At 45.2% G+C, this 25,452-nt stretch overlaps 1 protein-coding gene across 3 annotated transcripts in view; it reads left to right on the top strand.

Annotated features, from left to right (window-relative positions):
• calb2a (calbindin 2a) overlaps window positions 1-25,452 on the top strand; it is a 322,740-nt gene that overhangs the window by 189,204 nt on the left and 108,084 nt on the right. The window lies entirely within an intron of this gene.

Here is a 25,452-nt window from a genome sequence, read left to right on the forward strand (position 1 = left end):
GTGTGTGTGTGAAGGAGAGAGAGTGTGTTTTCTGAGTGTGTGTGTGAAGGAGAGAGAGTGTGTTTGGTGAGTGCGTGAGTGTGTGAAGAAGCGAGAGTGTGTTTTCTGTGTGTGTGAGTGTGAAGGGGAGAGAGTGTGTTTTGAGTGGGAGTGTGTGTGTTTTATGAGTGTGTGCATGTGTGAAGGAGAGAGAGTGTGTTTTGTTAGTGCGTGTGTGAAGGGGAGAGAGTGTGTTTTGTGGGTGTGTGTGTGAGAAGGTCAGAGAGTATGCTTTGTGAGTGTGTGCGTGTGTGAAGGAGAGAGAGTGTGATTTCTGAGTGTGTGCATGTGTGAAGGAGAGAGAGTGTGTTTTGTGAGTGTGTGTGTAAAGGAGAGAGAGTGTGTTTTCTGAGTGTGTGAAGTAGAGAGTGTATTTTGTGAGTGTGTGTATGAAGGAGAGACAGTGTGTTTTGTGAGTGTGTGAAGAAGAGAGAGTGTGTTTTCTGATTGTGTGCGTGTGTGAAGGAGAAAGTATGTTTTGTGAGTGTGTGTGTGAGAAGGTCAGAGAGTATGCTTTGTGCGTGTGTGAAGGGGAGTGCGTGTGTTTTGTGTGTGTGTGTGTGTGTGAAGGGGAGAGTGTATGTTATCTGAGTGTGCGCATGTGTGAAGGATAGAGAGTGTTTAGTGAGTGTGTGTGTGTGAAGGAGAGAGATTCTGTTTTGTGAGTGTTTGCGTGAAGGTGAGAGCGTGCATTTTGTGAGTGTGTGTGAAGGAGAGGGTGTTTTGTGAGTGTGTGTGTGTGAAGGCGAGAGAGTGTGTTTTAAGTGTGTGTTTTGTGGGTATGCATGGGTTTGAAGGAGAGAAAGTGTGATTTCTGAGTGTGTGCCTGTGTGAAGTAGAGAGAGTGTGTTTTGTGAGTGTGTGTGTGAAGGAGAGAGAGTGTGATTTCTGTGTGTGCATGTGTGAAGGAGAGAGAGTGTGTTTTGTGAGTGTGTGCGTGTGTGAAGGAGAGAGAGTGTGATTTCTGAGTGTGTGCATGTGTGAAGCAGAGAGAGTGTGTTTTGTGAGTGTGTGTGTAAAGGAGAGAGAGTGTGTTTTCTGAGTGTGTGAAGTAGAGAGTGTATTTTGTGAGTGTTTGCATGTGTGGAGAGAGAGTGTGTTCTGAGTGTGTGTATGAAGGAGAGACAGTGTGTTTTGTGAGTGTGTGAAGAAGAGAGAGTGTGTTTTCTGAGTGTGTGCGTGTGTGAAGGAGAAAGTGTGTTTTGTGAGAGTGTGTGTGAGAATGTGAGAGAGTATGCTGTGTGTGTGTGTCAAGGAGTGTGCGTGTGTTTTAAGAATACGTTTGTGTGTGAAGGAGAGAGAGTGTGTTTTTTGAGTGCGTGAAGGAGAGAGAGTGTGTTTTCTGAGTGTGTGCGTGTGTGAAGGAGAGAGTGTGTTTTGTGAGTGTGTATGTGTGAAGGCGAGAGAGAGTGTTTTGAGTATGTGTGTGTGTGTGAAGGGAAGAGAGTGTATTTTGTGGGTATGCAAGTGTGTGAAGGAGAGAGAGTGTGTTTTGTGAGTGTGTGAAGGAGAGAGTGTGTTTTCTCAGTGTGTGCGTGTGTGAAGGAGAGTGAGTGTGTTTTCTGAGTGTGTGTATGATGGAGAGAGAGTGTGTTTTGTGAGTGTTTGTGCGTAAAGGAGAGAGAGTGTGTTTTGTGAGTGTGTGTGTGAAGGAGAGAGTTTGTGTTTTGTGAGTGTGTGTGAATTAGAGAGTGTGTGCTTTATGAGTGTGTGTGTGAAGGAGAGAGTGTGTTTTCTGAGTGTGTGTGAAGGAGAGAGAGTGTTTTGTGGGTATGCATGTGTGTGAAGGAGAGAGAGTGTGTTTTCTGACTGTGTGCGTGTGTGAAGGATAGAGAGTGTGTTTTTAGAGTGCATGTGTGTGAAGGAGAGAGAGTATGTTTTGTGAGTGTGTGTGTAAAGGAGAGAGAGTGTGTTTTCTGAGTATGTGTGTGAAGGAGAGATTATGTTTTCTGATTGTGTGCGTGTGTGGAGAGAGAGTGTGTTTTCTGAGTGTGTGTGTGAAGTAGAGAGAGTGTGTTTTCTGAGTGTGTGAAGTAGAGAGTGTATTTTGTGAGAGTTTGCATGTGTGGAGAGAGAGTGTGTGTTCTGAGTGTGTGTATGAAGGAGAGACAGTGTGTTTTGTGAGTGTGTAAAGAAGAGAGAGTGTGTTTTCTGAGTGTGTGAAGGAAAAAGTGTATTTTGTGAGTGTGTGTGTGAGAATGTGAGAGAGTATGCTGTGTGTGTGTGTGTGTGTCAAGGAGTGTGCGTGTGTTTTTAGAGTGCGTGTGTGTGTGAAGGAGGGAGAGTGTGTTTTGTGTGCGTGTGTGAAGGGGAGAGCTTTTTTTTCTGAATGTGTGCGTGTGTGAAGGAGAGAGAGTGTGTTTTCTGAGTGTGTGTGTGAAGGAGAGAGAGTGTGTTTTCTGAGTGTGTGTGTGAAGGAGAGAGAGTGTGTTTTCTGAGTGTGTGTGTGAAGGAGAGAGAGTGTGTTTGGTGAGTGCGTGAGTGTGTGAAGAAGCGAGAGTGTGTTTTCTGTGTGTGTGAGTGTGAAGGGGAGAGAGTGTGTTTTGAGTGGGAGTGTGTGTGTTTTATGAATGTGTGCATGTGTGAAGGAGAGAGAGTGTGTTTTGTTAGTGCGTGTGTGAAGGGGAGAGAGTGTGTTTTGTGGGTGTGTGTGTGAGAAGGTCAGAGAGTATGCTTTGTGAGTGTGTGCGTGTGTGAAGGAGAGAGAGTGTGATTTCTGAGTGTGTGCATGTGTGAAGGAGAGAGAGTGTGTTTTGTGAGTGTGTGTGTAAAGGAGAGAGAGTGTGTTTTCTGAGTGTGTGTGTAAAGGAGAGAGAGTGTGTTTTCTGAGTGTGTGAAGTAGAGAGTGTATTTTGTGAGTGTGTTCTGAGTGTGTGTATGAAGGAGAGACAGTGTGTTTTGTGAGTGTGTGAAGAAGAGAGAGTGTGTTATCTGAGTGTGCGCATGTGTGAAGGATAGAGTGTGTTTTGTGAGTGTGTGTGTGAAGGAGAGAGATTCTGTTTTGTGAGTGTTTGCGTGAAGGTGAGAGCGTGCATTTTGTGAGTGTGTGTGAAGGAGAGGGTGTTTTGTGAGTGTGTGTGTGTGAAGGCGAGAGAGTGTGTTTTAAGTGTGTGTTTTGTGGGTATGCATGTGTGTGAAGGAGAGAAAGTGTGATTTCTGAGTGTGTGCCTGTGTGAAGTAGAGAGAGTGTGTTTTGTGAGAGTGTGTGTGATCGAGAGAGTTTGTGTTTTGTGAGTGTGTGTGAATTAAAGAGTGTGTGCTTTATGAGTGTGTGTGTGAAGGAGTGTGTTTTCTGAGTGTGTGCATGTGTGAAGGAGAGAGAGTGTGTTTTGTGAATGCATATGTGTGAAGGAGAGAGAGTGTGTTTTCTGAGTGTGTGTGAAGGTGAGAGAGTATGCTTTGTGTGTGTGCAAAGGGGAGAGAGTGTGTTTTGAGTGGGAGTGTGTCTGTTTTCTGAATGTGTGCATGTGTGAAGGAGAGAGAATGTGTTTTGTGAGTGTGTGTGTGAAGGAGAGAGAGTGTGTTTTGAGTGTGTGCATGGTTGAAAGGGAGAGATTGTGTTTTCTGATTGTGTGCATGTGTGAAGGAGAGAGTGTGTGTGTTGTATGTGAAGGAGGGAGAGTGTGTTTTGTGAGTGTGTGTGAAGGAAAGACAGTGTGTTTTGTGAGGACGTGTGTGTATGAAGGAGAGAGAATGTGTTTTCTGAGTGTGTGCGTGTGTGAAGGAGAGAGTGTGTTTTGTGAGTGTGTGTTTGTGTGAAGCAGAGAGAGTGTGTTTTCTGAGTGTGTGTGAAAGAGAGATAGTGTGTTTTGAGTGTGTGTGAAGGAGAGAGTGTGTGTTTTGAGAGTGTGAGTGTGTGAAGGAGAGTGTGTTTTCTGATTGAATGTGTGAAGGAGAGAGAGTGTGTTTTCTGAGTGTGTGTGTGAAGAAGAGAAAGTGTGTTTTCTGAGTGTGTGTGTGTGTGAAGGAGAGAGTGTGTTTTGTGAGTGTGTAAGTGTGAAGGGGAGAGAGTGTTTTCTGAGTGTGTGCGTGTGTGAAGGAGGGAGAGTGTGTTTTCTGAGTGTGTGCGTGTCTGAAGGTGAGAGTGTTTTCTGAGTATGTGCATGTGAAGGGGAAAGAGTGTGTTTTGAGTGGGAGTGTGTGTGTGTGCGTGTGTGAAGGAGTGAGAGTGTGTTTTCTGAGTATGTGCGTCTGTGAAGACGAGAGATTGTGTTTTCTGAGTGTGTGCATCTGTGAAGGCGAGACAGTGTGTTTTCTGAGTGTGTGTGTGTGAAGGGGAGAGAGTGTGTTTTGAGTGGGAGTGTGTGTGTGTGTGCGCGTGTGTGAAAGTGAGAGAGTGTGTTTTCTGAGTGTGTGTGTGAAGGAGAGCGAGTGTGTTTTGTAAGTGTATGTGTGTGAAGGAGAAAGTGTGTTTTGTGAGTTTGTGTGTAAGAATGTGAGAGAGTATGCTGTGTGTGTGTGAAGGAGTGTGTGTGTGTTTTAAGAGTGCGTGTGTGTAGGAGAGAGCGTGTGTTTTGTGAATGTGTGTGAAGGAGAGAGTGTGTGTTTTCGAAGTGTGTGCGTGTGTGAAGGAGAGAGAGTGTGTTTTTGTGAATGTGTGTGTGAAGGAGAGAGAGTGTGTTTTCTGAGTGTGTGTGTGAAGGAGAGAGAGTGTGTTTTCTGAGTGTGTGTGTGAAGGAGAGAGAGTGTGTTTTGTGACAGTGTGAAGGCGAGAGAGTGTTTTCTGAGTGTGTGTGTGTGTGTGAAGGTGAGAGAGTATGCTTTGTGTGCGTGAAGGAGAGTGTGTGTGTTTTGTGAGTGTGTGTGTGAAGGAGAGAGAGTGTGTTTTGTGAGTGTGAGTGTGTGTGTGAAGGAGAGAGAGTATGTGTTGTGAGTGTGTATGTGAAGGAGAGAGAGTGTGTTTTCTGAGTGTGTGTGAAAGCGAGAGAGTGTGTTTTGAGTGTATGAAGGAGAGAGTGTGTGTTTTGAGAGTGTGAGTAAGTGTGTGTGAAGGAGAGTGTATTTTCTGAATGCATGCATGTGTGAAGGAGAGAGAGTGTGTTTTCTGAGTGTGTGCATGTGTGAAGGAAAGAGAGTGTGTTTTCTGAGTGTGTGTGTGAAGAAGAGAAAGTGTGTTTTCTGAGTGTGTGCGTGTATGAAGGAGAGAGTGTGTTTTGTGAGTGTGTAAGTGTGAAGGGGAGAGAGTGTGTTTTGAGTGGGAGTGTGTGTGTTTGTGTGTGGAGGCGAGAGAGAGTGTTTTGAGTTTGTGTGTGTGATGGGAAGAGAGTGTGTTTTGTGGGTATGCATGTGTGTGAAGGAGGGAGAGGGTGTTTTGTGAGTGTGTGAAGGAGAGAGTGTGTTTTGTGTGTGTGTGAAGGAGAGAGTGTGTGTGTTGTATGTGAAGGAGAGAGAGTGTGTTTTGTGAGTGTGTGTGTGAAAGAAAGACAGTGTGTTTTGTGAGGGCATGTGTGTATGAAGGAGAGAGAATGTGTTTTCTGAGTGTGTGCATGTGTGAAGGAGAGAGTGTGTTTTGTGAGTGTGTGTGTGAAGGAGAGAGAGTGGGTTTTCTGAGTGTGTGTGTGTGAAGGAGAGAGAGTGTGTTTTCTAAGTGTGTGAAGTAGTGTATTTTGTGATTGTGTGTGTGGAGAGAGAGTGTGTGTTCTGAGTTTATGTGTGAAGGGGAGACAGTGTGTTTTGAGAGTGTGTGTTTGTGTGAAGCAGAGAGAGTGTGTTTTCTGAGTGTGTGAAAGAGAGATAGTGTGTTTTGAGTGTGTGTGAAGGAGAGAGTGTGTGTTTTGAGAGTGTGAGTGTGTGAAGGAGAGTGTGTTTTCTGATTGTATGTGTGAAGGAGAGAGAGTGTGTTTTCTGAGTGTGTGTGTGAAGAAGAGAAAGTGTGTTTTCTGAGTGTGTGCGTGTGTGAAGGAGAGAGTGTGTTTTGTGAGTGTGTAAGTGTGAAGGGGAGAGAGTGTTTTCTGAGTGTGTGCGTGTGTGAAGGAGGGAAAGTGTGTTTTCTGAGTGTGTGCGTGTCTGAAGGTGAGAGTGTTTTCTGAGTATGTGCATGTGAAGGGGAAAGAGTGTGTTTTGAGTGGGAGTGTGTGTGCGTGTGTGAAGGTGAGAGAGTGTGTTTTCTGAGTATGTGCGTCTGTGAAGACGAGAGATTGTGTTTTCTGAGTGTGTGCATCTGTGAAGGCGAGACAGTGTGTTTTCTGAGTGTGTGTGTGTGAAGGGGAGAGAGTGTGTTTTGAGTGGGAGTGTGTGTGTGTGTGCGCGTGTGTGAAAGTGAGAGAGTGTGTTTTCTGAGTATGTGCGTCTGTGATGACGAGAGATTGTGTTTTCTGAGTGTGTGCATCTGTGAAGGCGAGACAGTGTGTTTTCTGAGTGTGTGTGTGTGAAGGGGAGAGAGTGTGTTTTGAGTGGGAGTGTGTGTGTGTGTGCGCGTGTGTGAAAGTGAGAGAGTGTGTTTTCTGAGTGTGTGTGTGAAGGAGAGCGAGTGTGTTTTGTAAGTGTATGTGTGTGAAGGAGAAAGTGTGTTTTGTGAGTTTGTGTGTAAGAATGTGAGAGAGTATGCTGTGTGTGTGTGAAGGAGTGTGTGTGTGTTTTAAGAGTGCGTGTGTGTAGGAGAGAGCGTGTGTTTTGTGAATGTGTGTGAAGGAGAGAGTGTGTGTTTTCGAAGTGTGTGCGTGTGTGAAGGAGAGAGAGTGTGTTTTTGTGAATGTGTGTGTGAAGGAGAGAGAGTGTGTTTTCTGAGTGTGTGTGTGAAGGAGAGAGAGTGTGTTTGGTGAGTGCGTGAGTGTGTGAAGAAGCGAGAGTGTGTTTTCTGTGTGTGTGAGTGTGAAGGGGAGAGAGTGTGTTTTGAGTGGGAGTGTGTGTGTTTTATGAGTGTGTGCATGTGTGAAGGAGAGAGAGTGTGTTTTGTTAGTGCGTGTGTGAAGGGGAGAGAGTGTGTTTTGTGGGTGTGTGTGTGAGAAGGTCAGAGAGTATGCTTTGTGAGTGTGTGCGTGTGTGAAGGAGAGAGAGTGTGATTTCTGAGTGTGTGCATGTGTGAAGGAGAGAGAGTGTGTTTTGTGAGTGTGTGTGTAAAGGAGAGAGAGTGTGTTTTCTGAGTGTGTGTGTAAAGGAGAGAGAGTGTGTTTTCTGAGTGTGTGAAGTAGAGAGTGTATTTTGTGAGTGTGTTCTGAGTGTGTGTATGAAGGAGAGACAGTGTGTTTTGTGAGTGTGTGAAGAAGAGAGAGTGTGTTATCTGAGTGTGCGCATGTGTGAAGGATAGAGTGTGTTTTGTGAGTGTGTGTGTGAAGGAGAGAGATTCTGTTTTGTGAGTGTTTGCGTGAAGGTGAGAGCGTGCATTTTGTGAGTGTGTGTGAAGGAGAGGGTGTTTTGTGAGTGTGTGTGTGTGTGAAGGCGAGAGAGTGTGTTTTAAGTGTGTGTTTTGTGGGTATGCATGTGTGTGAAGGAGAGAAAGTGTGATTTCTGAGTGTGTGCCTGTGTGAAGTAGAGAGAGTGTTTTGTGAGAGTGTGTGTGATCGAGAGAGTTTGTGTTTTGTGAGTGTGTGTGAATTAAAGAGTGTGTGCTTTATGAGTGTGTGTGTGAAGGAGTGTGTTTTCTGAGTGTGTGCATGTGTGAAGGAGAGAGAGTCTGTTTTGTGAATGCATATGTGTGAAGGAGAGAGAGTGTGTTTTCTGAGTGTGTGTGTGAAGGTGAGAGAGTATGCTTTGTGTGTGTGCAAAGGGGAGAGAGTGTGTTTTGAGTGGGAGTGTGTCTGTTTTCTGAATGTGTGCATGTGTGAAGGAGAGAGAATGTGTTTTGTGAGTGTGTGTGTGAAGGAGAGAGAGTGTGTTTTGAGTGTGTGCATGGTTGAAAGGGAGAGATTGTGTTTTCTGATTGTGTGCATGTGTGAAGGAGAGAGTGTGTGTGTGTTGTATGTGAAGGAGGGAGAGTGTGTTTTGTGAGTGTGTGTGAAGGAAAGACAGTGTGTTTTGTGAGGACGTGTGTGTATGAAGGAGAGAGAATGTGTTTTCTGAGTGTGTGCGTGTGTGAAGGAGAGAGTGTGTTTTGTGAGTGTGTGTTTGTGTGAAGCAGAGAGAGTGTGTTTTCTGAGTGTGTGTGAAAGAGAGATAGTGTGTTTTGAGTGTGTGTGAAGGAGAGAGTGTGTGTTTTGAGAGTGTGAGTGTGTGAAGGAGAGTGTGTTTTCTGATTGAATGTGTGAAGGAGAGAGAGTGTGTTTTCTGAGTGTGTGTGTGAAGAAGAGAAAGTGTGTTTTCTGAGTGTGTGTGTGTGTGAAGGAGAGAGTGTGTTTTGTGAGTGTGTAAGTGTGAAGGGGAGAGAGTGTTTTCTGAGTGTGTGCGTGTGTGAAGGAGGGAGAGTGTGTTTTCTGAGTGTGTGCGTGTCTGAAGGTGAGAGTGTTTTCTGAGTATGTGCATGTGAAGGGGAAAGAGTGTGTTTTGAGTGGGAGTGTGTGTGTGTGCGTGTGTGAAGGAGTGAGAGTGTGTTTTCTGAGTATGTGCGTCTGTGAAGACGAGAGATTGTGTTTTCTGAGTGTGTGCATCTGTGAAGGCGAGACAGTGTGTTTTCTGAGTGTGTGTGTGTGAAGGGGAGAGAGTGTGTTTTGAGTGGGAGTGTGTGTGTGTGTGCGCGTGTGTGAAAGTGAGAGAGTGTGTTTTCTGAGTGTGTGTGTGAAGGAGAGCGAGTGTGTTTTGTAAGTGTATGTGTGTGAAGGAGAAAGTGTGTTTTGTGAGTTTGTGTGTAAGAATGTGAGAGAGTATGCTGTGTGTGTGTGAAGGAGTGTGTGTGTGTTTTAAGAGTGCGTGTGTGTAGGAGAGAGCGTGTGTTTTGTGAATGTGTGTGAAGGAGAGAGTGTGTGTTTTCGAAGTGTGTGCGTGTGTGAAGGAGAGAGAGTGTGTTTTTGTGAATGTGTGTGTGAAGGAGAGAGAGTGTGTTTTCTGAGTGTGTGTGTGAAGGAGAGAGAGTGTGTTTTCTGAGTGTGTGTGTGAAGGAGAGAGAGTGTGTTTTGTGACAGTGTGAAGGCGAGAGAGTGTTTTCTGAGTGTGTGTGTGTGTGTGAAGGTGAGAGAGTATGCTTTGTGTGCGTGAAGGAGAGTGTGTGTGTTTTGTGAGTGTGTGTGTGAAGGAGAGAGAGTGTGTTTTGTGAGTGTGAGTGTGTGTGTGAAGGAGAGAGAGTATGTGTTGTGAGTGTGTATGTGAAGGAGAGAGAGTGTGTTTTCTGAGTGTGTGTGAAAGCGAGAGAGTGTGTTTTGAGTGTATGAAGGAGAGAGTGTGTGTTTTGAGAGTGTGAGTAAGTGTGTGTGAAGGAGAGTGTATTTTCTGAATGCATGCATGTGTGAAGGAGAGAGAGTGTGTTTTCTGAGTGTGTGCATGTGTGAAGGAAAGAGAGTGTGTTTTCTGAGTGTGTGTGTGAAGAAGAGAAAGTGTGTTTTCTGAGTGTGTGCGTGTATGAAGGAGAGAGTGTGTTTTGTGAGTGTGTAAGTGTGAAGGGGAGAGAGTGTGTTTTGAGTGGGAGTGTGTGTGTTTGTGTGTGGAGGCGAGAGAGAGTGTTTTGAGTTTGTGTGTGTGATGGGAAGAGAGTGTGTTTTGTGGGTATGCATGTGTGTGAAGGAGGGAGAGGGTGTTTTGTGAGTGTGTGAAGGAGAGAGTGTGTTTTGTGTGTGTGTGAAGGAGAGAGTGTGTGTGTTGTATGTGAAGGAGAGAGAGTGTGTTTTGTGAGTGTGTGTGTGAAAGAAAGACAGTGTGTTTTGTGAGGGCATGTGTGTATGAAGGAGAGAGAATGTGTTTTCTGAGTGTGTGCATGTGTGAAGGAGAGAGTGTGTTTTGTGAGTGTGTGTGTGAAGGAGAGAGAGTGGGTTTTCTGAGTGTGTGTGTGTGAAGGAGAGAGAGTGTGTTTTCTAAGTGTGTGAAGTAGTGTATTTTGTGATTGTGTGTGTGGAGAGAGAGTGTGTGTTCTGAGTTTATGTGTGAAGGGGAGACAGTGTGTTTTGAGAGTGTGTGTTTGTGTGAAGCAGAGAGAGTGTGTTTTCTGAGTGTGTGAAAGAGAGATAGTGTGTTTTGAGTGTGTGTGAAGGAGAGAGTGTGTGTTTTGAGAGTGTGAGTGTGTGAAGGAGAGTGTGTTTTCTGATTGTATGTGTGAAGGAGAGAGAGTGTGTTTTCTGAGTGTGTGTGTGAAGAAGAGAAAGTGTGTTTTCTGAGTGTGTGCGTGTGTGAAGGAGAGAGTGTGTTTTGTGAGTGTGTAAGTGTGAAGGGGAGAGAGTGTTTTCTGAGTGTGTGCGTGTGTGAAGGAGGGAAAGTGTGTTTTCTGAGTGTGTGCGTGTCTGAAGGTGAGAGTGTTTTCTGAGTATGTGCATGTGAAGGGGAAAGAGTGTGTTTTGAGTGGGAGTGTGTGTGCGTGTGTGAAGGTGAGAGAGTGTGTTTTCTGAGTATGTGCGTCTGTGAAGACGAGAGATTGTGTTTTCTGAGTGTGTGCATCTGTGAAGGCGAGACAGTGTGTTTTCTGAGTGTGTGTGTGTGAAGGGGAGAGAGTGTGTTTTGAGTGGGAGTGTGTGTGTGTGTGCGCGTGTGTGAAAGTGAGAGAGTGTGTTTTCTGAGTATGTGCGTCTGTGATGACGAGAGATTGTGTTTTCTGAGTGTGTGCATCTGTGAAGGCGAGACAGTGTGTTTTCTGAGTGTGTGTGTGTGAAGGGGAGAGAGTGTGTTTTGAGTGGGAGTGTGTGTGTGTGTGCGCGTGTGTGAAAGTGAGAGAGTGTGTTTTCTGAGTGTGTGTGTGAAGGAGAGCGAGTGTGTTTTGTAAGTGTATGTGTGTGAAGGAGAAAGTGTGTTTTGTGAGTTTGTGTGTAAGAATGTGAGAGAGTATGCTGTGTGTGTGTGAAGGAGTGTGTGTGTGTTTTAAGAGTGCGTGTGTGTAGGAGAGAGCGTGTGTTTTGTGAATGTGTGTGAAGGAGAGAGTGTGTGTTTTCGAAGTGTGTGCGTGTGTGAAGGAGAGAGAGTGTGTTTTTGTGAATGTGTGTGTGAAGGAGAGAGAGTGTGTTTTCTGAGTGTGTGTGTGAAGGAGAGAGAGTGTGTTTGGTGAGTGCGTGAGTGTGTGAAGAAGCGAGAGTGTGTTTTCTGTGTGTGTGAGTGTGAAGGGGAGAGAGTGTGTTTTGAGTGGGAGTGTGTGTGTTTTATGAGTGTGTGCATGTGTGAAGGAGAGAGAGTGTGTTTTGTTAGTGCGTGTGTGAAGGGGAGAGAGTGTGTTTTGTGGGTGTGTGTGTGAGAAGGTCAGAGAGTATGCTTTGTGAGTGTGTGCGTGTGTGAAGGAGAGAGAGTGTGATTTCTGAGTGTGTGCATGTGTGAAGGAGAGAGAGTGTGTTTTGTGAGTGTGTGTGTAAAGGAGAGAGAGTGTGTTTTCTGAGTGTGTGTGTAAAGGAGAGAGAGTGTGTTTTCTGAGTGTGTGAAGTAGAGAGTGTATTTTGTGAGTGTGTTCTGAGTGTGTGTATGAAGGAGAGACAGTGTGTTTTGTGAGTGTGTGAAGAAGAGAGAGTGTGTTATCTGAGTGTGCGCATGTGTGAAGGATAGAGTGTGTTTTGTGAGTGTGTGTGTGAAGGAGAGAGATTCTGTTTTGTGAGTGTTTGCGTGAAGGTGAGAGCGTGCATTTTGTGAGTGTGTGTGAAGGAGAGGGTGTTTTGTGAGTGTGTGTGTGTGTGAAGGCGAGAGAGTGTGTTTTAAGTGTGTGTTTTGTGGGTATGCATGTGTGTGAAGGAGAGAAAGTGTGATTTCTGAGTGTGTGCCTGTGTGAAGTAGAGAGAGTGTTTTGTGAGAGTGTGTGTGATCGAGAGAGTTTGTGTTTTGTGAGTGTGTGTGAATTAAAGAGTGTGTGCTTTATGAGTGTGTGTGTGAAGGAGTGTGTTTTCTGAGTGTGTGCATGTGTGAAGGAGAGAGAGTGTGTTTTCTGAGTGTGTGTGAAGGTGAGAGAGTATGCTTTGTGTGTGTGCAAAGGGGAGAGAGTGTGTTTTGAGTGGGAGTGTGTCTGTTTTCTGAATGTGTGCATGTGTGAAGGAGAGAGAATGTGTTTTGTGAGTGTGTGTGTGAAGGAGAGAGAGTGTGTTTTGAGTGTGTGCATGGTTGAAAGGGAGAGATTGTGTTTTCTGATTGTGTGCATGTGTGAAGGAGAGAGTGTGTGTGTTGTATGTGAAGGAGGGAGAGTGTGTTTTGTGAGTGTGTGTGAAGGAAAGACAGTGTGTTTTGTGAGGACGTGTGTGTATGAAGGAGAGAGAATGTGTTTTCTGAGTGTGTGCGTGTGTGAAGGAGAGAGTGTGTTTTGTGAGTGTGTAAGTGTGAAGGGGAGAGAGTGTTTTCTGAGTGTGTGCGTGTGTGAAGGAGGGAGAGTGTGTTTTCTGAGTGTGTGCGTGTCTGAAGGTGAGAGTGTTTTCTGAGTATGTGCATGTGAAGGGGAAAGAGTGTGTTTTGAGTGGGAGTGTGTGTGCGTGTGTGAAGGTGAGAGAGTGTGTTTTCTGAGTATGTGCGTCTGTGAAGACGAGAGATTGTGTTTTCTGAGTGTGTGCATCTGTGAAGGCGAGACAGTGTGTTTTCTGAGTGTGTGTGTGTGAAGGGGAGAGAGTGTGTTTTGAGTGGGAGTGTGTGTGTGTGTGCGCGTGTGTGAAAGTGAGAGAGTGTGTTTTCTGAGTATGTGCGTCTGTGATGACGAGAGATTGTGTTTTCTGAGTGTGTGCATCTGTGAAGGCGAGACAGTGTGTTTTCTGAGTGTGTGTGTGTGAAGGGGAGAGAGTGTGTTTTGAGTGGGAGTGTGTGTGTGTGTGCGCGTGTGTGAAAGTGAGAGAGTGTGTTTTCTGAGTGTGTGTGTGAAGGAGAGCGAGTGTGTTTTGTAAGTGTATGTGTGTGAAGGAGAAAGTGTGTTTTGTGAGTTTGTGTGTAAGAATGTGAGAGAGTATGCTGTGTGTGTGTGAAGGAGTGTGTGTGTGTTTTAAGAGTGCGTGTGTGTAGGAGAGAGCGTGTGTTTTGTGAATGTGTGTGAAGGACAGAGTGTGTGTTTTCGAAGTGTGTGCGTGTGTGAAGGAGAGAGAGTGTGTTTTTGTGAATGTGTGTGTGAAGGAGAGAGAGTGTGTTTTCTGAGTGTGTGTGTGAAGGAGAGAGAGTGTGTTTTCTGAGTGTGTGTGTGAAGGAGAGAGAGTGTGTTTGGTGAGTGCGTGAGTGTGTGAAGAAGCGAGAGTGTGTTTTCTGTGTGTGTGAGTGTGAAGGGGAGAGAGTGTGTTTTGAGTGGGAGTGTGTGTGTTTTATGAGTGTGTGCATGTGTGAAGGAGAGAGAGTGTGTTTTGTTAGTGCGTGTGTGAAGGGGAGAGAGTGTGTTTTGTGGGTGTGTGTGTGAGAAGGTCAGAGAGTATGCTTTGTGAGTGTGTGCGTGTGTGAAGGAGAGAGAGTGTGATTTCTGAGTGTGTGCATGTGTGAAGGAGAGAGAGTGTGTTTTGTGAGTGTGTGTGTAAAGGAGAGAGAGTGTGTTTTCTGAGTGTGTGAAGTAGAGAGTGTATTTTGTGAGTGTGTGTATGAAGGAGAGACAGTGTGTTTTGTGAGTGTGTGAAGAAGAGAGAGTGTGTTTTCTGATTGTGTGCGTGTGTGAAGGAGAAAGTATGTTTTGTGAGTGTGTGTGTGAGAAGGTCAGAGAGTATGCTTTGTGCGTGTGTGAAGGGGAGTGCGTGTGTTTTGTGTGTGTGTGTGTGTGTGAAGGGGAGAGTGTATGTTATCTGAGTGTGCGCATGTGTGAAGGATAGAGAGTGTTTAGTGAGTGTGTGTGTGTGAAGGAGAGAGATTCTGTTTTGTGAGTGTTTGCGTGAAGGTGAGAGCGTGCATTTTGTGAGTGTGTGTGAAGGAGAGGGTGTTTTGTGAGTGTGTGTGTGTGAAGGCGAGAGAGTGTGTTTTAAGTGTGTGTTTTGTGGGTATGCATGGGTTTGAAGGAGAGAAAGTGTGATTTCTGAGTGTGTGCCTGTGTGAAGTAGAGAGAGTGTGTTTTGTGAGTGTGTGTGTGAAGGAGAGAGAGTGTGATTTCTGTGTGTGCATGTGTGAAGGAGAGAGAGTGTGTTTTGTGAGTGTGTGCGTGTGTGAAGGAGAGAGAGTGTGATTTCTGAGTGTGTGCATGTGTGAAGCAGAGAGAGTGTGTTTTGTGAGTGTGTGTGTAAAGGAGAGAGAGTGTGTTTTCTGAGTGTGTGAAGTAGAGAGTGTATTTTGTGAGTGTTTGCATGTGTGGAGAGAGAGTGTGTTCTGAGTGTGTGTATGAAGGAGAGACAGTGTGTTTTGTGAGTGTGTGAAGAAGAGAGAGTGTGTTTTCTGAGTGTGTGCGTGTGTGAAGGAGAAAGTGTGTTTTGTGAGAGTGTGTGTGAGAATGTGAGAGAGTATGCTGTGTGTGTGTGTCAAGGAGTGTGCGTGTGTTTTAAGAATACGTTTGTGTGTGAAGGAGAGAGAGTGTGTTTTTTGAGTGCGTGAAGGAGAGAGAGTGTGTTTTCTGAGTGTGTGCGTGTGTGAAGGAGAGAGTGTGTTTTGTGAGTGTGTATGTGTGAAGGCGAGAGAGAGTGTTTTGAGTATGTGTGTGTGTGTGAAGGGAAGAGAGTGTATTTTGTGGGTATGCAAGTGTGTGAAGGAGAGAGAGTGTGTTTTGTGAGTGTGTGAAGGAGAGAGTGTGTTTTCTCAGTGTGTGCGTGTGTGAAGGAGAGTGAGTGTGTTTTCTGAGTGTGTGTATGATGGAGAGAGAGTGTGTTTTGTGAGTGTTTGTGCGTAAAGGAGAGAGAGTGTGTTTTGTGAGTGTGTGTGTGAAGGAGAGAGTTTGTGTTTTGTGAGTGTGTGTGAATTAGAGAGTGTGTGCTTTATGAGTGTGTGTGTGAAGGAGAGAGTGTGTTTTCTGAGTGTGTGTGAAGGAGAGAGAGTGTTTTGTGGGTATGCATGTGTGTGAAGGAGAGAGAGTGTGTTTTCTGACTGTGTGCGTGTGTGAAGGATAGAGAGTGTGTTTTTAGAGTGCATGTGTGTGAAGGAGAGAGAGTATGTTTTGTGAGTGTGTGTGTAAAGGAGAGAGAGTGTGTTTTCTGAGTATGTGTGTGAAGGAGAGATTATGTTTTCTGATTGTGTGCGTGTGTGGAGAGAGAGTGTGTTTTCTGAGTGTGTGTGTGAAGTAGAGAGAGTGTGTTTTCTGAGTGTGTGAAGTAGAGAGTGTATTTTGTGAGAGTTTGCATGTGTGGAGAGAGAGTGTGTGTTCTGAGTGTGTGTATGAAGGAGAGACAGTGTGTTTTGTGAGTGTGTAAAGAAGAGAGAGTGTGTTTTCTGAGTGTGTGAAGGAAAAAGTGTATTTTGTGAGTGTGTGTGTGAGAATGTGAGAGAGTATGCTGTGTGTGTGTGTGTGTGTCAAGGAGTGTGCGTGTGTTTTTAGAGTGCGTGTGTGTGTGAAGGAGGGAGAGTGTGTTTTGTGTGCGTGTGTGAAGGGGAGAGCTTTTTTTTCTGAATGTGTGCGTGTGTGAAGGAGAGAGAGTGTGTTTTCTGAGTGTGTGTGTGAAGGAGAGAGAGTGTGTTTTCTGAGTGTGTGTGTGAAGGAGAGAGAGTGTGTTTTCTGAGTGTGTGTGTGAAGGAGAGAGAGTGTGTTTGGTGAGTGCGTGAGTGTGTGAAGAAGCGAGAGTGTGTTTTCTGTGTGTGTGAGTGTGAAGGGGAGAGAGTGTGTTTTGAGTGGGAGTGTGTGTGTTTTATGAATGTGTGCATGTGTGAAGGAGAGAGAGTGTGTTTTGTTAGTGCGTGTGTGAAGGGGAGAGAGTGTGTTTTGTGGGTGTGTGTGTGAGAAGGTCAGAGAGTATGCTTTGTGAGTGTGTGCGTGTGTGAAGGAGAGAGAGTGTGATTTCTGAGTGTGTGCATGTGTGAAGGAGAGAGAGTGTGTTTTGTGAGTGTGTGTGTAAAGGAGAGAGAGTGTGTTTTCTGAGTGTGTGTGTAAAGGAGAGAGAGTGTGTTTTCTGAGTGTGTGAAGTAGAGAGTGTATTTTGTGAGTGTGTTCTGAGTGTGTGTATGAAGGAGAGACAGTGTGTTTTGTGAGTGTGTGAAGAAGAGAGAGTGTGTTATCTGAGTGTGCGCATGTGTGAAGGATAGAGTGTGTTTTGTGAGTGTGTGTGTGAAGGAGAGAGATTCTGTTTTGTGAGTGTTTGCGTGAAGGTGAGAGCGTGCATTTTGTGAGTGTGTGTGAAGGAGAGGGTGTTTTGTGAGTGTGTGTGTGTGAAGGCGAGAGAGTGTGTTTTAAGTGTGTGTTTTGTGGGTATGCATGTGTGTGAAGGAGAGAAAGTGTGATTTCTGAGTGTGTGCCTGTGTGAAGTAGAGAGAGTGTGTTTTGTGAGAGTGTGTGTGATCGAGAGAGTTTGTGTTTTGTGAGTGTGTGTGAATTAAAGAGTGTGTGCTTTATGAGTGTGTGTGTGAAGGAGTGTGTTTTCTGAGTGTGTGCATGTGTGAAGGAGAGAGAGTGTGTTTTGTGAATGCATATGTGTGAAGGAGAGAGAGTGTGTTTTCTGAGTGTGTGTGAAGGTGAGAGAGTATGCTTTGTGTGTGTGCAAAGGGGAGAGAGTGTGTTTTGAGTGGGAGTGTGTCTGTTTTCTGAATGTGTGCATGTGTGAAGGAGAGAGAATGTGTTTTGTGAGTGTGTGTGTGAAGGAGAGAGAGTGTGTTTTGAGTGTGTGCATGGTTGAAAGGGAGAGATTGTGTTTTCTGATTGTGTGCATGTGTGAAGGAGAGAGTGTGTGTGTTGTATGTGAAGGAGGGAGAGTGTGTTTTGTGAGTGTGTGTGAAGGAAAGACAGTGTGTTTTGTGAGGACGTGTGTGTATGAAGGAGAGAGAATGTGTTTTCTGAGTGTGTGCGTGTGTGAAGGAGAGAGTGTGTTTTGTGAGTGTGTGTTTGTGTGAAGCAGAGAGAGTGTGTTTTCTGAGTGTGTGTGAAAGAGAGATAGTGTGTTTTGAGTGTGTGTGAAGGAGAGAGTGTGTGTTTTGAGAGTGTGAGTGTGTGAAGGAGAGTGTGTTTTCTGATTGAATGTGTGAAGGAGAGAGAGTGTGTTTTCTGAGTGTGTGTGTGAAGAAGAGAAAGTGTGTTTTCTGAGTGTGTGTGTGTGTGAAGGAGAGAGTGTGTTTTGTGAGTGTGTAAGTGTGAAGGGGAGAGAGTGTTTTCTGAGTGTGTGCGTGTGTGAAGGAGGGAGAGTGTGTTTTCTGAGTGTGTGCGTGTCTGAAGGTGAGAGTGTTTTCTGAGTATGTGCATGTGAAGGGGAAAGAGTGTGTTTTGAGTGGGAGTGTGTGTGTGTGCGTGTGTGAAGGAGTGAGAGTGTGTTTTCTGAGTATGTGCGTCTGTGAAGACGAGAGATTGTGTTTTCTGAGTGTGTGCATCTGTGAAGGCGAGACAGTGTGTTTTCTGAGTGTGTGTGTGTGAAGGGGAGAGAGTGTGTTTTGAGTGGGAGTGTGTGTGTGTGTGCGCGTGTGTGAAAGTGAGAGAGTGTGTTTTCTGAGTGTGTGTGTGAAGGAGAGCGAGTGTGTTTTGTAAGTGTATGTGTGTGAAGGAGAAAGTGTGTTTTGTGAGTTTGTGTGTAAGAATGTGAGAGAGTATGCTGTGTGTGTGTGAAGGAGTGTGTGTGTGTTTTAAGAGTGCGTGTGTGTAGGAGAGAGCGTGTGTTTTGTGAATGTGTGTGAAGGAGAGAGTGTGTGTTTTCGAAGTGTGTGCGTGTGTGAAGGAGAGAGAGTGTGTTTTTGTGAATGTGTGTGTGAAGGAGAGAGAGTGTGTTTTCTGAGTGTGTGTGTGAAGGAGAGAGAGTGTGTTTTCTGAGTGTGTGTGTGAAGGAGAGAGAGTGTGTTTTGTGACAGTGTGAAGGCGAGAGAGTGTTTTCTGAGTGTGTGTGTGTGTGTGAAGGTGAGAGAGTATGCTTTGTGTGCGTGAAGGAGAGTGTGTGTGTTTTGTGAGTGTGTGTGTGAAGGAGAGAGAGTGTGTTTTGTGAGTGTGAGTGTGTGTGTGAAGGAGAGAGAGTATGTGTTGTGAGTGTGTATGTGAAGGAGAGAGAGTGTGTTTTCTGAGTGTGTGTGAAAGCGAGAGAGTGTGTTTTGAGTGTATGAAGGAGAGAGTGTGTGTTTTGAGAGTGTGAGTAAGTGTGTGTGAAGGAGAGTGTATTTTCTGAATGCATGCATGTGTGAAGGAGAGAGAGTGTGTTTTCTGAGTGTGTGCATGTGTGAAGGAAAGAGAGTGTGTTTTCTGAGTGTGTGTGTGAAGAAGAGAAAGTGTGTTTTCTGAGTGTGTGCGTGTATGAAGGAGAGAGTGTGTTTTGTGAGTGTGTAAGTGTGAAGTGGAGAGAGTGTGTTTTGAGTGGGAGTGTGTGTGTTTGTGTGTGGAGGCGAGAGAGAGTGTTTTGAGTTTGTGTGTGTGATGGGAAGAGAGTGTGTTTTGTGGGTATGCATGTGTGTGAAGGAGGGAGAGGGTGTTTTGTGAGTGTGTGAAGGAGAGAGTGTGTTTTGTGTGTGTGTGAAGGAGAGAGTGTGTGTGTTGTATGTGAAGGAGAGAGAGTGTGTTTTGTGAGTGTGTGTGTGAAAGAAAGACAGTGTGTTTTGTGAGGGCATGTGTGTATGAAGGAGAGAGAATGTGTTTTCTGAGTGTGTGCATGTGTGAAGGAGAGAGTGTGTTTTGTGAGTGTGTGTGTGAAGGAGAGAGAGTGGGTTTTCTGAGTGTGTGTGTGTGAAGGAGAGAGAGTGTGTTTTCTAAGTGTGTGAAGTAGTGTATTTTGTGATTGTGTGTGTGGAGAGAGAGTGTGTGTTCTGAGTTTATGTGTGAAGGGGAGACAGTGTGTTTTGAGAGTGTGTGTTTGTGTGAAGCAGAGAGAGTGTGTTTTCTGAGTGTGTGAAAGAGAGATAGTGTGTTTTGAGTGTGTGTGAAGGAGAGAGTGTGTGTTTTGAGAGTGTGAGTGTGTGAAGGAGAGTGTGTTTTCTGATTGTATGTGTGAAGGAGAGAGAGTGTGTTTTCTGAGTGTGTGTGTGAAGAAGAGAAAGTGTGTTTTCTGAGTGTGTGCGTGTGTGAAGGAGAGAGTGTGTTTTGTGAGTGTGTAAGTGTGAAGGGGAGAGAGTGTTTTCTGAGTGTGTGCGTGTGTGAAGGAGGGAAAGTGTGTTTTCTGAGTGTGTGCGTGTCTGAAGGTGAGAGTGTTTTCTGAGTATGTGCATGTGAAGGGGAAAGAGTGTGTTTTGAGTGGGAGTGTGTGTGCGTGTGTGAAGGTGAGAGAGTGTGTTTTCTGAGTATGTGCGTCTGTGAAGACGAGAGATTGTGTTTTCTGAGTGTGTGCATCTGTGAAGGCGAGACAGTGTGTTTTCTGAGTGTGTGTGTGTGAAGGGGAGAGAGTGTGTTTTGAGTGGGAGTGTGTGTGTGTGTGCGCGTGTGTGAAAGTGAGAGAGTGTGTTTTCTGAGTATGTGCGTCTGTGATGACGAGAGATTGTGTTTTCTGAGTGTGTGCATCTGTGAAGGCGAGACAGTGTGTTTTCTGAGTGTGTGTGTGTGAAGGGGAGAGAGTGTGTTTTGAGTGGGAGTGTGTGTGTGTGTGCGCGTGTGTGAAAGTGAGAGAGTGTGTTTTCTGAGTGTGTGTGTGAAGGAGAGCGAGTGTGTTTTGTAAGTGTATGTGTGTGAAGGAGAAAGTGTGTTTTGTGAGTTTGTGTGTAAGAATGTGAGAGAGTATGCTGTGTGTGTGTGAAGGAGTGTGTGTGTGTTTTAAGAGTGCGTGTGTGTAGGAGAGAGCGTGTGTTTTGTGAATGTGTGTGAAGGAGAGAGTGTGTGTTTTCGAAGTGTGTGCGTGTGTGAAGGAGAGAGAGTGTGTTTTTGTGAATGTGTGTGTGAAGGAGAGAGAGTGTGTTTTCTGAGTGTGTGTGTGAAGGAGAGAGAGTGTGTTTGGTGAGTGCGTGAGTGTGTGAAGAAGCGAGAGTGTGTTTTCTGTGTGTGTGAGTGTGAAGGGGAGAGAGTGTGTTTTGAGTGGGAGTGTGTGTGTTTTATGAGTGTGTGCATGTGTGAAGGAGAGAGAGTGTGTTTTGTTAGTGCGTGTGTGAAGGGGAGAGAGTGTGTTTTGTGGGTGTGTGTGTGAGAAGGTCAGAGAGTATGCTTTGTGAGTGTGTGCGTGTGTGAAGGAGAGAGAGTGTGATTTCTGAGTGTGTGCATGTGTGAAGGAGAGAGAGTGTGTTTTGTGAGTGTGTGTGTAAAGGAGAGAGAGTGTGTTTTCTGAGTGTGTGTGTAAAGGAGAGAGAGTGTGTTTTCTGAGTGTGTGAAGTAGAGAGTGTATTTTGTGAGTGTGTTCTGAGTGTGTGTATGAAGGAGAGACAGTGTGTTTTGTGAGTGTGTGAAGAAGAGAGAGTGTGTTATCTGAGTGTGCGCATGTGTGAAGGATAGAGTGTGTTTTGTGAGTGTGTGTGTGAAGGAGAGAGATTCTGTTTTGTGAGTGTTTGCGTGAAGGTGAGAGCGTGCATTTTGTGAGTGTGTGTGAAGGAGAGGGTGTTTTGTGAGTGTGTGTGTGTGTGAAGGCGAGAGAGTGTGTTTTAAGTGTGTGTTTTGTGGGTATGCATGTGTGTGAAGGAGAGAAAGTGTGATTTCTGAGTGTGTGCCTGTGTGAAGTAGAGAGAGTGTTTTGTGAGAGTGTGTGTGATCGAGAGAGTTTGTGTTTTGTGAGTGTGTGTGAATTAAAGAGTGTGTGCTTTATGAGTGTGTGTGTGAAGGAGTGTGTTTTCTGAGTGTGTGCATGTGTGAAGGAGAGAGAGTCTGTTTTGTGAATGCATATGTGTGAAGGAGAGAGAGTGTGTTTTCTGAGTGTGTGTGTGAAGGTGAGAGAGTATGCTTTGTGTGTGTGCAAAGGGGAGAGAGTGTGTTTTGAGTGGGAGTGTGTCTGTTTTCTGAATGTGTGCATGTGTGAAGGAGAGAGAATGTGTTTTGTGAGTGTGTGTGTGAAGGAGAGAGAGTGTGTTTTGAGTGTGTGCATGGTTGAAAGGGAGAGATTGTGTTTTCTGATTGTGTGCATGTGTGAAGGAGAGAGTGTGTGTGTGTTGTATGTGAAGGAGGGAGAGTGTGTTTTGTGAGTGTGTGTGAAGGAAAGACAGTGTGTTTTGTGAGGACGTGTGTGTATGAAGGAGAGAGAATGTGTTTTCTGAGTGTGTGCGTGTGTGAAGGAGAGAGTGTGTTTTGTGAGTGTGTGTTTGTGTGAAGCAGAGAGAGTGTGTTTTCTGAGTGTGTGTGAAAGAGAGATAGTGTGTTTTGAGTGTGTGTGAAGGAGAGAGTGTGTGTTTTGAGAGTGTGAGTGTGTGAAGGAGAGTGTGTTTTCTGATTGAATGTGTGAAGGAGAGAGAGTGTGTTTTCTGAGTGTGTGTGTGAAGAAGAGAAAGTGTGTTTTCTGAGTGTGTGTGTGTGTGAAGGAGAGAGTGTGTTTTGTGAGTGTGTAAGTGTGAAGGGGAGAGAGTGTTTTCTGAGTGTGTGCGTGTGTGAAGGAGGGAGAGTGTGTTTTCTGAGTGTGTGCGTGTCTGAAGGTGAGAGTGTTTTCTGAGTATGTGCATGTGAAGGGGAAAGAGTGTGTTTTGAGTGGGAGTGTGTGTGTGTGCGTGTGTGAAGGAGTGAGAGTGTGTTTTCTGAGTATGTGCGTCTGTGAAGACGAGAGATTGTGTTTTCTGAGTGTGTGCATCTGTGAAGGCGAGACAGTGTGTTTTCTGAGTGTGTGTGTGTGAAGGGGAGAGAGTGTGTTTTGAGTGGGAGTGTGTGTGTGTGTGCGCGTGTGTGAAAGTGAGAGAGTGTGTTTTCTGAGTGTGTGTGTGAAGGAGAGCGAGTGTGTTTTGTAAGTGTATGTGTGTGAAGGAGAAAGTGTGTTTTGTGAGTTTGTGTGTAAGAATGTGAGAGAGTATGCTGTGTGTGTGTGAAGGAGTGTGTGTGTGTTTTAAGAGTGCGTGTGTGTAGGAGAGAGCGTGTGTTTTGTGAATGTGTGTGAAGGAGAGAGTGTGTGTTTTCGAAGTGTGTGCGTGTGTGAAGGAGAGAGAGTGTGTTTTTGTGAATGTGTGTGTGAAGGAGAGAGAGTGTGTTTTCTGAGTGTGTGTGTGAAGGAGAGAGAGTGTGTTTTCTGAGTGTGTGTGTGAAGGAGAGAGAGTGTGTTTTGTGACAGTGTGAAGGCGAGAGAGTGTTTTCTGAGTGTGTGTGTGTGTGTGAAGGTGAGAGAGTATGCTTTGTGTGCGTGAAGGAGAGTGTGTGTGTTTTGTGAGTGTGTGTGTGAAGGAGAGAGAGTGTGTTTTGTGAGTGTGAGTGTGTGTGTGAAGGAGAGAGAGTATGTGTTGTGAGTGTGTATGTGAAGGAGAGAGAGTGTGTTTTCTGAGTGTGTGTGAAAGCGAGAGAGTGTGTTTTGAGTGTATGAAGGAGAGAGTGTGTGTTTTGAGAGTGTGAGTAAGTGTGTGTGAAGGAGAGTGTATTTTCTGAATGCATGCATGTGTGAAGGAGAGAGAGTGTGTTTTCTGAGTGTGTGCATGTGTGAAGGAAAGAGAGTGTGTTTTCTGAGTGTGTGTGTGAAGAAGAGAAAGTGTGTTTTCTGAGTGTGTGCGTGTATGAAGGAGAGAGTGTGTTTTGTGAGTGTGTAAGTGTGAAGGGGAGAGAGTGTGTTTTGAGTGGGAGTGTGTGTGTTTGTGTGTGGAGGCGAGAGAGAGTGTTTTGAGTTTGTGTGTGTGATGGGAAGAGAGTGTGTTTTGTGGGTATGCATGTGTGTGAAGGAGGGAGAGGGTGTTTTGTGAGTGTGTGAAGGAGAGAGTGTGTTTTGTGTGTGTGTGAAGGAGAGAGTGTGTGTGTTGTATGTGAAGGAGAGAGAGTGTGTTTTGTGAGTGTGTGTGTGAAAGAAAGACAGTGTGTTTTGTGAGGGCATGTGTGTATGAAGGAGAGAGAATGTGTTTTCTGAGTGTGTGCATGTGTGAAGGAGAGAGTGTGTTTTGTGAGTGTGTGTGTGAAGGAGAGAGAGTGGGTTTTCTGAGTGTGTGTGTGTGAAGGAGAGAGAGTGTGTTTTCTAAGTGTGTGAAGTAGTGTATTTTGTGATTGTGTGTGTGGAGAGAGAGTGTGTGTTCTGAGTTTATGTGTGAAGGGGAGACAGTGTGTTTTGAGAGTGTGTGTTTGTGTGAAGCAGAGAGAGTGTGTTTTCTGAGTGTGTGAAAGAGAGATAGTGTGTTTTGAGTGTGTGTGAAGGAGAGAGTGTGTGTTTTGAGAGTGTGAGTGTGTGAAGGAGAGTGTGTTTTCTGATTGTATGTGTGAAGGAGAGAGAGTGTGTTTTCTGAGTGTGTGTGTGAAGAAGAGAAAGTGTGTTTTCTGAGTGTGTGCGTGTGTGAAGGAGAGAGTGTGTTTTGTGAGTGTGTAAGTGTGAAGGGGAGAGAGTGTTTTCTGAGTGTGTGCGTGTGTGAAGGAGGGAAAGTGTGTTTTCTGAGTGTGTGCGTGTCTGAAGGTGAGAGTGTTTTCTGAGTATGTGCATGTGAAGGGGAAAGAGTGTGTTTTGAGTGGGAGTGTGTGTGCGTGTGTGAAGGTGAGAGAGTGTGTTTTCTGAGTATGTGCGTCTGTGAAGACGAGAGATTGTGTTTTCTGAGTGTGTGCATCTGTGAAGGCGAGACAGTGTGTTTTCTGAGTGTGTGTGTGTGAAGGGGAGAGAGTGTGTTTTGAGTGGGAGTGTGTGTGTGTGTGCGCGTGTGTGAAAGTGAGAGAGTGTGTTTTCTGAGTATGTGCGTCTGTGATGACGAGAGATTGTGTTTTCTGAGTGTGTGCATCTGTGAAGGCGAGACAGTGTGTTTTCTGAGTGTGTGTGTGTGAAGGGGAGAGAGTGTGTTTTGAGTGGGAGTGTGTGTGTGTGTGCGCGTGTGTGAAAGTGAGAGAGTGTGTTTTCTGAGTGTGTGTGTGAAGGAGAGCGAGTGTGTTTTGTAAGTGTATGTGTGTGAAGGAGAAAGTGTGTTTTGTGAGTTTGTGTGTAAGAATGTGAGAGAGTATGCTGTGTGTGTGTGAAGGAGTGTGTGTGTGTTTTAAGAGTGCGTGTGTGTAGGAGAGAGCGTGTGTTTTGTGAATGTGTGTGAAGGAGAGAGTGTGTGTTTTCGAAGTGTGTGCGTGTGTGAAGGAGAGAGAGTGTGTTTTTGTGAATGTGTGTGTGAAGGAGAGAGAGTGTGTTTTCTGAGTGTGTGTGTGAAGGAGAGAGAGTGTGTTTGGTGAGTGCGTGAGTGTGTGAAGAAGCGAGAGTGTGTTTTCTGTGTGTGTGAGTGTGAAGGGGAGAGAGTGTGTTTTGAGTGGGAGTGTGTGTGTTTTATGAGTGTGTGCATGTGTGAAGGAGAGAGAGTGTGTTTTGTTAGTGCGTGTGTGAAGGGGAGAGAGTGTGTTTTGTGGGTGTGTGTGTGAGAAGGTCAGAGAGTATGCTTTGTGAGTGTGTGCGTGTGTGAAGGAGAGAGAGTGTGATTTCTGAGTGTGTGCATGTGTGAAGGAGAGAGAGTGTGTTTTGTGAGTGTGTGTGTAAAGGAGAGAGAGTGTGTTTTCTGAGTGTGTGTGTAAAGGAGAGAGAGTGTGTTTTCTGAGTGTGTGAAGTAGAGAGTGTATTTTGTGAGTGTGTTCTGAGTGTGTGTATGAAGGAGAGACAGTGTGTTTTGTGAGTGTGTGAAGAAGAGAGAGTGTGTTATCTGAGTGTGCGCATGTGTGAAGGATAGAGTGTGTTTTGTGAGTGTGTGTGTGAAGGAGAGAGATTCTGTTTTGTGAGTGTTTGCGTGAAGGTGAGAGCGTGCATTTTGTGAGTGTGTGTGAAGGAGAGGGTGTTTTGTGAGTGTGTGTGTGTGTGAAGGCGAGAGAGTGTGTTTTAAGTGTGTGTTTTGTGGGTATGCATGTGTGTGAAGGAGAGAAAGTGTGATTTCTGAGTGTGTGCCTGTGTGAAGTAGAGAGAGTGTTTTGTGAGAGTGTGTGTGATCGAGAGAGTTTGTGTTTTGTGAGTGTGTGTGAATTAAAGAGTGTGTGCTTTATGAGTGTGTGTGTGAAGGAGTGTGTTTTCTGAGTGTGTGCATGTGTGAAGGAGAGAGAGTCTGTTTTGTGAATGCATATGTGTGAAGGAGAGAGAGTGTGTTTTCTGAGTGTGTGTGTGAAGGTGAGAGAGTATGCTTTGTGTGTGTGCAAAGGGGAGAGAGTGTGTTTTGAGTGGGAGTGTGTCTGTTTTCTGAATGTGTGCATGTGTGAAGGAGAGAGAATGTGTTTTGTGAGTGTGTGTGTGAAGGAGAGAGAGTGTGTTTTGAGTGTGTGCATGGTTGAAAGGGAGAGATTGTGTTTTCTGATTGTGTGCATGTGTGAAGGAGAGAGTGTGTGTGTGTTGTATGTGAAGGAGGGAGAGTGTGTTTTGTGAGTGTGTGTGAAGGAAAGACAGTGTGTTTTGTGAGGACGTGTGTGTATGAAGGAGAGAGAATGTG

The sequence above is a fragment of the Chiloscyllium punctatum genome, chromosome 26, assembly GCF_047496795.1.
Source record: "Chiloscyllium punctatum isolate Juve2018m chromosome 26, sChiPun1.3, whole genome shotgun sequence".
NCBI classification, from domain to species: domain Eukaryota; kingdom Metazoa; phylum Chordata; class Chondrichthyes; order Orectolobiformes; family Hemiscylliidae; genus Chiloscyllium; species Chiloscyllium punctatum.